This window comes from Mesoplodon bidens (assembly GCF_964165515.1).
Source record: "Mesoplodon bidens genome assembly, chromosome: 1".
Lineage (NCBI taxonomy): Eukaryota > Metazoa > Chordata > Mammalia > Artiodactyla > Ziphiidae > Mesoplodon > Mesoplodon bidens.
The window spans coordinates 195,246,872-195,257,987 of record NC_138176.1 but is presented as its reverse complement, the minus strand read 5'-3'; the positions used below and the strand labels follow the sequence as shown (position 1 = coordinate 195,257,987).

At 43.6% G+C, this 11,116-nt stretch overlaps 1 pseudogene across 1 annotated transcript; it reads right to left on the bottom strand.

The window, feature by feature from the left end:
* Positions 1-512: 512 nt before the first annotated feature.
* Positions 513-1,417, bottom strand: LOC308615623 (serine/threonine-protein kinase pim-1-like; annotated as a pseudogene). The gene has a single exon. The product of its transcript is annotated as a serine/threonine-protein kinase pim-1-like (transcript).
* Between the last annotated feature and the right edge of the window lie 9,699 nt (positions 1,418-11,116).

Here is an 11,116-nt window from a genome sequence, read left to right as displayed (position 1 = left end):
CTTTTTCTAACAAACATCTTCTTTTATATATAAGGATAGTCTTCAGCTTATATTTGTTGGAAATATTTTCTAGTTTGTTTTGGGTTCTTTTGCCATGTACTCTTCAAACAGTACAGCCTGGATTCTGTCCCCGTAGCACCAGTGGAAAGTTCACACAAATGAATTCCTAAAGCTACATCGGGTGAGAGCCAGCAGTGTTTGAGGGAATTTTAATATACCCATGCTTGGGAATTCCCTGGCTGTCCAGTGGTTAGGACTCCGTGCTTTCCCTGCTGAGGGCCCAGGTTTGATTCCTGGTCAGGGAACTAAGATCCCACAAACTTCACAGTGCAGCCAAACACACACACAAACACACACATACACACACACACGCCCACCCACCCACCCACCCACCCAGGCTTCTGCTGGAGGCCGTTTTTCTTCACATGAATTGAGTTAATTCTTTTCCCTTTTTTCTCTAAGGCAGGGTTCTCTAACCTTGGCACTACGGACATTTTGGGTGGTATAATCTTTGTTATGGTGACTGTCCTGTGTGTTGTAGGATATTTAGCAGTATTTCTGACTGCTAGGATGCCTGTAGCAACCTCCAGTTGTGACAACTAAAAATGTCTCCATACACAGGCATTTCATTTCATTTAATACTTAACATTTAGTTGAGAGCCGGTGTGCACCAGAGAACAGGGGTCAGTCAGGCGGACCAGACGGCCGCCGACCTGCCATGGTAGCCATGGCAGCGGATCCACTCTGGAGGACTGTACACTCGAGTCCCATCGAAGTCCGTGTAGACGGCGTCCTTGACCTGAAGTCGATGAGCTTGAGCTCGCAGCGACTGAGGCGGATAATGATGTTCTGGTCCTTGATGTCACGGTGCCTCCAGGACCTGCCAGAAGAAACTGCTGGCCAGTTCCTCCTGCAGGGCCCCACTTTCCGTGATCAAGTCGAAGAGGTTTTGCGCCAGCTCAGGCCTCTCCAGGATCAGGACGAAACTGTCGGGCCTCTTGAGCCAGTCCAGGAGCCTAATGACGCCGGGGAAGCCCGAGCTCACCTTCTTCAGCAGAACCACTTCCACAGACACTCGGGTGCCATTAGGCAGCTCTCCGCCGTCGGAGATCCGGTCCTTCTCCATGTGCTTGTTGGCCACTGGCAAGTTGTCGGCGACACAGATGCCTGAGTGGTGGGCCCACCTGGTACTGCGACTCCAGGGGCTCCTTCTCCTTGCCGGGTGCCAGCTTGGTGCCGTGCAGGTCGTGGCAGGGTGCGACGCGCAGGTGGGCAAGCAAGTTGATTTTGGAGAAGAGCATCCCAACCTCCATGGTGTCGGCGCAGGGACTGTGTCTGGAGGAGCTGCAGCAGGACCTGGGGCTGGCTTTGTGCCGGTGGCTGTGCCTACTGCTGGGGCTGAGGCTGCAGGTGGCGCGAAAGGCTGAAGGCAAGTCGGAGGACTCCTGGGGGCGCGGCGGGCGGCTCCTGGGGCGCGTGCAGGGGCGCCCCGGCATGGGGAGCTTGTAGCTGCTGCTACCGCTGCAGGTGCCGCTTCCTCCGCCACTGCGGCCCTGGTCTAACTTTAAAAGAAGCTGACAAACTATTTTCCAAAGTAACTGTGCCATTTTGCACACCTACCAGCAACTTGAGTTCCAGCCTCAGCCTATTGGCCAGAGCTTGACATTGTCACTCTTCAAAAGTTTTATCTATTGTAATAGGCATGTAGTAGTATCTTTGTTTTTAATTTGCATTTCACCGATGGCTAGGATTTTGAGCATCTTTCGTGTGCTTATTTCCCATCTCTTTATCTTCTTTGATGAAATGTCTGTTCTAGTCATTTGTCCATTTTTAAAACTGGGTTGTTTGCTTTCTTGTTGATTTTTAAGAGGCTTTTAATATATTTGGATGTGCCCCAGGCATGAGCCACTCAGGAGCTGTCTGGGACTTTCTGTGGGTTTACATGGCAGCTCATTTCTCAGAGCAGCTAGAGGTGGGCCTGGAGCTATCCACAGAGTTAGGGAATTCCCTTCTCCAGGTCCCACCTGCTTTCCCCACACTCACTGACTTTCTTTTCCTATTACATGTGGACAAAAAGATGGTGTTTTCCTGAAAACTTAGCCTCCCATGCTATTGCGCAGTTCTGAGCAATCAGGCCTTCCCTGAGGACAAAGTGGCAAAAGAGAAAAAATAACAGGAGAATCCACCCCCCCAACACACACACACACACTTTGTAAGAAGTGGTCTCTTTCCACCGTTTCTGTAGCCCGCGAGTGCAATTTCCCTGCTGGGTCGTGAACTGGTCTCAGGCAGAGCAAGGTGAGAACTCACACTCTCCATGTGCCCTTTCCCTGTCCTCTCACTAGAAGGGTCTTTCTCCAAGGGTTTGCCGTCTTCGATTCACCATCCCACTCTTGGGTCAAAGCTGAGAGTAAAGGAGGGAAACCCCAGGAAACTCACTGCCACCTTACAGCTTGCTCTACAAGTTTTACCTTCCTTCCCCAGTCCGCCTGCCCTTAATTACTTTTCAGAGTCCTCAGGTAACTGCTTTTTGTATTTTTTCCAGGTTTCAGTTGAAATTGATGCAGGAGATAGATGGGCTCCAGGCTAGGCATTTACAGCTGGCCTCCTGTTTACATTTCTTGGGGTGAGAAAAAGATGGGCTTCAGGCCAGACACTTACAACTAGCCTTCTGTTTGCATTTCCTGAGACAGGAGATAGGTGGGCTCCAGGTTAGATATTTACAACCTGCCTCCTGTTTGCTCTTCGAAAGAGAAATAACTACAGAAACAGGGTAAATAGCCAGGCTTTGTCTCCTGAGGACAGAGGGGCTAAACCCTGTTGGAGTAAAGATCAGGAGGCCACATATTTCCCATCCTTGGGGCAAGGGAGACACTGCACGTGGGCAGAAAGACCCCTTGCGGGTCAAAAAGGAGGGGGCACCACCCCAGAAGAGGTGATGCCAAGGCTCCCCCTAGGCCTCTGGGCTGGAATCCATCTTGGAAAAAAGTGGCGCACGCGTGGTGGGGAGGGCCCTAGGGCAGGTCAGATGTGGAAAAGGAAACCAGATAATTGGCTAGGGTAAACAAAGACCGGGAAGAACTGCCCTATATAAATGATTTCACAGCCTCTTTACTGCACTCCTCATTGCGGGGGGAGGCCCACACCCTTCCTCTCTGGGTGTGTATCTCTACCTTGCCTCTATCTTAAATAAACAGACCGTTTCTCTGTGTGCTCTCGCATTTGTTGTGTTGTGTCTCTAATAATATACTTTGTACCTGTTTTAACAGTTCTTACCTCCTGAGAAATGCAGTTTTCACTGGGGGCAAGAGCCAGGGAAATCTAGCCTCTAGACCTTGCTGGTCAAGAATTCCTGGTTTTCATCCAGGCTACCCAGGTCTGATTCCTGGGCAGAGAACTAAGACCTTAGTGGCTTCAAGCCACTGCCCACTGCTGCCTCTCCAAGATCAAAATCAGTGGGAGAGATAGACACTAGCAGGCTTATTCCATTTCGTTTGGCATCCGAAGTTTCTCTCCCTGGGTTTTCAAGGTTGGAATGACCAAGGGCTCAGTCCTGGGCCCTCTTGTCATCTCTTGTCTCCTCACACCCTGTGACTTCATCTACTTTCATCGCCCAGAAATGTTTAACCTAGGCACCCCACAGCCAGTCAAGTTGACAAGAAAAATTAACCCTCACATAAATATATAAGAAAATATTGGAGACCATTTTTACAATCTGGGTATAGGCAGTGAGTTTCTAAACATGACTTGAAACCAGAACCCTTTAAACATTGTTTACAGTAACTTATACCAAGAAAAAAACTAAGTGAATAAATATGTAGATAAAATATATAGGCTATCAGATAGGAAATCCCTCATCTTCCTGTAATAAATTTGTAAGACCTGAATCAGATGGGAATCCATGCTCTTTACCTTCTTTTTAAGACAAGGAGACACCTCTCCAGGTTAAATGGCAAACTTTTCTCTTGTGATCCATCTTCATCCTATTTTTCTTCCTTTTAGAACTTTAGAGCAGTGGTTCTCACTTTTTTATCTCAAGACACGTTTACACTGAAGGGTAGCAGAATAAGCCTCTTTGGCATAAAGATTATTTTGAGCTGACTATTTTGTAGAACTTTAGACACAGAAGCTCTGAAAACAGAGTAGAAGTTACCCTTTGGTAAGGAGAGTTTCATTAGAAAGGGGGCCTGAAACAGGAGCTACCAGCAGAAACAGCCTCTCTTGCAAGCATAACAACCTTTGTCTACCAGCTCCTCTTCTCACCTTCCCAGGAACTGCTCCCCCTTGGCAATCCCAGGCTCCCATCCCTTTCCATAGCTCAGGATGGTATATAAATCATAATCCTCTGGCCACCTTTTTAGTTCCATGTCTTTGTGTTGCTGCCAGATGTAGATGGCATACGTAGTTAACTTTTTGTTTCTCCTGTTAATCTGGTTTTTTTACTACAGGGGGTTTTTAGCCAAGAACCTAGAAGGGTAGGGGGAAAGTTAGTTTTCCTCCCCTATACCCTTAAATATTAATCAGGACCCTAAAAGAAGTTTTGTTTATGTTGGTAATGTCAATTGATAGCTGCTATTATGAATAAAACAGAAAAATTGAAGTCACTTAAAAATAATAAAGTCATCACATATTAATATGAAAAATATATTTCTAAAACAAAAATAGTGAGAAGAGTGACATTGTTTTACACTTTTGCCAGCATCTTTAATTTCTGGCTTAATAGAAGACATCTGGCTTACCATATTTGCTTCTGCCTTCAATCTGCTGTGGTATTATATGTTATGTTGTTATCAGAAAAGGGGGTTTGCTTCTTGGTGGGTGTCAAAAGACAGAACCACACCAAAGTTCAGGAGAAGGAAGGATTTATTACGTGCAGCAAGTAAGAACAGCAGGGATCTTCCCAAAGCAGTGTATCCCAGAACAGCAAAATCTGAGAGGTTTTAAGCTAAGGGTACATGCATGTTCATGAAGGGGCTCAAGCAGAGGAGAATTAGGTATAGAATTGGGATAAAGGTCAACAGACTCCAAACTTTAGTTGACTGAAGTCAAGAGTGTCAACATCATCGTTCCATCCTCCACCTGGGTGGGGGGCCTTAGTTCCTGCAGAATGCAAAAGTGTATTATTACATATATCCTTTGAGGAGGAACTAGGACTCTGCTTTATCACTGCACTATCATTTGACTGTCTTTTCTCTGTTCCTGCATTCATTTGTTCCCTTACGATCATTGACTACTGAGACCTGTTCAAGGGCAAGCATTGAGGCCAGGCTTAGATCACAAAAAGGCTTAGGTCAAAACAGTCTCTCTTATGTCAAGAAAGCCATGCCTGATCATCTTTTGCCAAGGACACCCTAACCTATCTGCTTATATTACTGCAAGTCACAAAAAAAAGATACCTCAAGTGAATGAAGTTAGTGCTTTTCTATGTGTGGGAAGATGCAAGAATCTGGGATCATTGAAAATTCTTTCTGAGGTATGCATCTAACTATCTAGGGGCTCATTTATCCAAAGCACAGAGTGCCTCATCCTGGTTTTCACCCTGAATTCCTAACAGGGTCCACTGTTGGGGGGATGACTGGTGTGGGTGGCCTCTTAACCCTTGAGAGCCAGGTGGTGAGCAATGTTCTTTTTTTCTTTTTTTACTCAAGCTCTGGTTCATAGATGCAAACTGACTTCATAAGGAAATTCTTGAGAAATAATCTAAGTCCATTCTATTTATATATATAGAACATAATTCTAAAGTGATTCTTAAGTTGTAGAAAGGATAATCACTCTGGGTGATGACTGAATGGAGGTTTATTATCCTATTCTCTCTACTTTGTATAAGCTTTAAATTTTTCATAACAGGATTAAAAAAAGATTTAGCTGAAGAGAAAGTTAAAAAGGTGTTGTAGCTGATGTAGTGGAGAGAAAATGACCACCTCAAAATATGTTTCTGGCATATCAATTATTTTAAGCTGTTTATCTTTTAAGAAACTGCAAACATTCAGGAAAACTGTGAACACCAAGCAGGTCCCTTAGGAAACATTTACATTTATAAGGGAAATTTCCCTTTGTAAGGTTGTCTCCCTTTCTGTACCAGAAAGGAGGATGACCAAATCTCTAGAAACTCTTATCAATGAAAGAAGCAAGGACTTAAATCTGCATAAACAACCCTACCCTTGTTTACTGTGCTTCTCCTGGTCAACTCCCAATACTGATCCTCCCACCCTCAACATCCTCTTTTGTCTTTAGCTGAAGATGTATTTGAGGTGAAGCTTTGGCTATTTTGGTGAGTTACTCAGTCTTCCTGGGCCTCTCCCATGTATCCATGTTATTGAACTTCATTTGATTATCTTCTGTCAATCTGTTTCATGTCAATTTATTTTTAAATTAATTTTTATTGGCGTAGAGTTTCTTTACAATGTTGTGTTAGTTTCTACTGTACAACGAAAGGAATAAGCTATACATAGACAAATATCCCCTCTTTTTCGGATTTCCTTCCCATTTAGGTCACCACAGTACATTAAGTAGAGTTCCCTGTGCTATACAGTATGTTCTCATTAGTTGTCTATTTTATACATAGTATCAATAGTGTATATGTGCCAATCCCAATTTCCCAATTCCTCCCACCCTCTGCTTTCCCCCTTGGTATCCATACATTTGTTCTCTACATCTGTGTCTCTATTTCTGCTTGGCAAATAAGATCATCTATACTATTTTTCTAGATTCCACATATATGCGTTAATATACAATATGTCTCATGTCAATTTAGTTGTTACATTGAGTTGTTTCAGTGACTGAAACAACCCTCCCTGGCCAGGCCCATGAGTTCTCTTACAACAGGAGGTCCTGGTAAGGACTGCAGATCTAACAAGATACCACCAACCCGAAGAATTCGGGGAAGTTCAATAGGAGAGAAGAGGCTCCATTTAATATGTCCTACCAAGCTTCCAGAATCCTTCTTGCTGGAATCCATCTTGGTTGAGTGACCTGTGCACCACCAGGAAGGACCCAGAGTCAGAGTGACTGGCCAGAGACAACCGGGAAACTAACCCAATTACCATAAACCCGAGACTGCGAGCCACGTGACAGAGCAGTCCTCCTGGGTTCCCTTACCTTCCTGCTCTCCACTCGGGAGCCTTCCCAATAAAGTCTTTTGCTTTGTCAGCACGTGTGTCTTCTCAGATAATTCATTTCCAAGAGTTAGACAACAGTCCACTCTAAGGCCCTGGAAGGGGTCCACATTCCTGTGACAGTTAGACCAGCCAGAACAACCTAGAAGGGTAGAGGAAAATTTCTTTTTCCCCGACACTAAAAACATAGTTTTGTGTTCATGTGAATTCAGTATAACGTGTAATGGAATCCTTTTGGAAACAATACTGGAGAAGTGTGGTATTCTTCCATTAACCTGATAAAATATAAATCATTAAAATGAAATATATTATTATTAGTGAGTACTGGTAGATTGCAGGCAAAGAAAACACAATTTCTGAAAAATAAAGTATTACTGTCATTCACATGGTACTATAAAAGCAAATACCAATACTGCTTTTAAGTAAATCCAGTAACTATAAAGCAAAGCCCAACATAATAAATTAATTCCTATACAGTATATACATAAAAATGAACGTATCAGTAAATTAACACTTATACATGCAAAGCAGTACTTCATATTTAGAAGAAAAATCCATTCTTAAAGACAAATGAGATTCAGGTGCCCAGTGGGGGAAGTGAGTGGGAGTGGGGATCAAGAATAAGGGGGGCATATTTTAAGTAAGGGCTGCATGAAATTATGACATGGCCTCACTGAAGAGCAAGGTTAAGTCACGTCTCTCAGGAGACTTGTAGCAACACTACCTGCACCCAAAATTATATTCCTTCATAAGTCTTACTGATAAAATTGAAGCATGTTATTTTAAAAAATCAAGTCTATTTTGTCCTACGATGCTGCAATTTTTTTAAGTGTAAAAAGAAAATCTGTATCTATTAACATTTCCAATGATAGTAGATGATTTCCTTCACAATCCTTGCCAATTGGTTGTGAAGGATCAATTTAACTTTTGTTAATCTGATGGGGAAAATGTAGGAAAAGGGACCTCTTCCAGGGCCTGAGAGTGGGCTCTTGTCTAACACTCAGAAAATAAATTGCCTGAGGAGACACACATACTGACAAAGCAAAAGACTATTGGGAAGGGGCACCCGGGCAGAGAGCAGCAGGGTAAGGGAACTTAGGAGAACTGCTCTGTCCCTTGGCTCGCCGTCTCAGGTTTTACGGTAATGGGGTCAGTTTCCAGGCTGTCCCTGGCCAATCATCTTCCTTGGCCCATGTTTGGTCAGACTCAGGATCCTTCCTGGTGGTGCACACATCTTTCAGCCAAGGTGGATTCCACTGTGAGGGTTTCTGGGAAGTTGGCAGGGCATATTGTCTTCTCCCTCCTTCTTTTGGCCCCCCAAATTCTCCCAGTTGGCTTTTGATGGCAGCACTGCATCCTTTATCCAGACTTTCTGTTGTGAGACAACTCAAGCAAGTGGTTATCATTGTGTCTGGCCAAGGAAGGTGGTTTTGGTCAGCAGTTCCCTACCAACTGCCCACCGAGAGACTTCATACTTAAGATACTTCTTGGGAATTGGGGTGGAAGTCTCTTTCTTCTGTAACTACTTCCTGCTGGGAGTGGGTGCCATCCTGCCCAGGAGAGTAGAAGTCTCTCTCTCTCTCTCTGATCTAAATCGAGGTATTCCATGTCTGAAACCAGCTTCTACCCTTGTGGTAACAAAAATTTAATCTGAAACTGTTGGACCATGTTGGACCATGGAGATAAACCTGTACACAGTTAAAACAGACAGGGACCATACAGGAGGCTTAACAGGATGATCAGCACTGGGCCCAGAAAAGGAAGGCAAAATTTGGGATGAAGCTTATATCCTACAGAAACAGAGGGCACAGAAAGGATTTGTACCTGGGAGCCCCACAGAGTCCTGCTTGTTTTCAATCTCCATTTTTCTTTGATAGTCCTCAACATTTCAAAGGCGATGGTTGAGCGTGATGACAGCTCTGGCCACTTCCTGCAGAAATGGGGCATAGTCCTGCTTCAATTTGGGGAATAGACACCAAATTGGAAATATTTCTGAGTTCCAAGTCCTGGATCTGAGTCTTGTATGATTAAGATCTCAATCCCTGGGGCTTCCCTGGTGGCTCAGTGGTTGAGAGTCCACCTGCCGATGCAGGGGACACGGGTTCGTGCCCCGGTCCAGGAATATCCCACATGCCGCGAAGCGGCTGGGCCCATGGGCCATGGCCGCTGAGCCTGCGCATCCGGAGCCTGTGCTCTGCAACAGGAGAGGCCACAGCAGTGAGAGGCCCGCGTACCACAAAAAAAAAAAAAAAAAAAAATCTCAATCCCTTTGTCCAACATTTTGGTGTAACAGACCCAATTAGAAGTATTTGGAGGAGTGACAACTTGAATTTTAATGGACAAAATAAATCTCATTCCCTGAGGAATTCAGGAGAATAAACCTGAAACCCAGTTTGGACCTCACACCTTAGGGAAATTTGTACCCAAGTACAAATTAACTAGTTGTCTACTTTTATCTAAGTAGGTTTTAACTTCCGATGTGGTATTAACATATACATAACTGGAACTATTGGCCACTACTCATGTCTTCTTTTTCTGTTAACATCTAACCTAAAGCAATTTTATTGTCTAAACATTTAATAGTTGCAAGGGGAGACCTCGAGGTCATAAGGTTGCAGCTACCGATGTCCGCCAGCAGACACTGCTTTGAGAATGGCTGGTGTCATCCCAAGTCTGACACAGCTCAGAAAACTCAAGTTCTCGGCAATACAAAGACTTGTCTGAAATCACGTCCATAATGCCCCCTCGTATTACATTGGATGTCTGAACCACAGCTACTCCATTTTGACTTTCAATTGCATTTCTCTCCATAATGGCCAAAACAGATGTCACTGTTAGTGATTTCAGTGCTTTACTAGATATGAGAAGATGCAAGAATTTGGGTCATAAAATATTCTCCTGAAAGTATCTAACTATCTGAAGGTCTGTTCTGCCAGTTTTTCCCAGAGCATGGAGTTCCTCATTCCTGATCTTCACCCTGAATTCCTTTCAGTGTCTGTTGAAGGTCAGTGGCTGCAGTGGTCATTGACCTAATCCTTGCAGATGTAGAAGGCAAGTGCCAATTTTCTGTTGGCAGGTCCCCTTCAGAGTCATGAATTGGACCATGGTTTGGGGGGCATTTCATGGTCATTTCACCCCATGGTGCTGGGAATACTCATTCCCAGGTCTGGTGAAGATTTCACTGATAGACCACTCGGTGTGCTATTACTGGCCTAGGCACAGTAGCCAAAAGTCTCTGGACCACCTGTCTTAATAGTCTCTTATGGTCCAGGAAAATATTCCCTCTTCTTGCTTCTTCCCATATCTAGAGTCACATTATTACAATCTTTGATCTCATATGGAGCTATATATCAACATTTTATCAGAGGCTCAGTCACACATTTGGTAGTATAAGAAACAATTTTGTAAAACAGGCAATATAAAAAAAAAGTAACATAGGTAGTTGTATTAGTAAGATAATAAGTAAGAATTTAAGTCAAGAACTTCCATCAGGCCCTGCCCAGTACATTTCCAAGTCATCTGACTTAGTCTGTTCTGTACCAATCCTTATCTTTAAGAGAAATTATATATTGGCATTGGCCATAATACACCTAGTGCAATTTCCTAGTGTTACTAGGCCGGTTATCCCTAGTGTGGTTTAATTGTCCCCAATATAAGGGAGCCTTTAATTTTAAATGACCATAGCCTGGTGCTAATCTCCTGGTTGCAGATCATGGAGCATCTGATCTTCATCCAGACATAGATTACTGAGTTAAATTTCAGAAACAAATTTAGAGTGTCCTTTTAATAATTCAGTTAAACTTTGCAACAGTATAACATAACAGCAAGGAGCTATCTGGGAAGTGAATCTTAGTGAAAACAGACCTCAATAACACAATAAGATTTTGATGTCCATTGAAGCATCTCTTTTCCTCTAAAATAACCCTCATTTTAATCAAAGATAGTTAAATCAAAATTAATTGGTTCACAAATTAAGTCTGATGAAATCATAAAATTCCTCC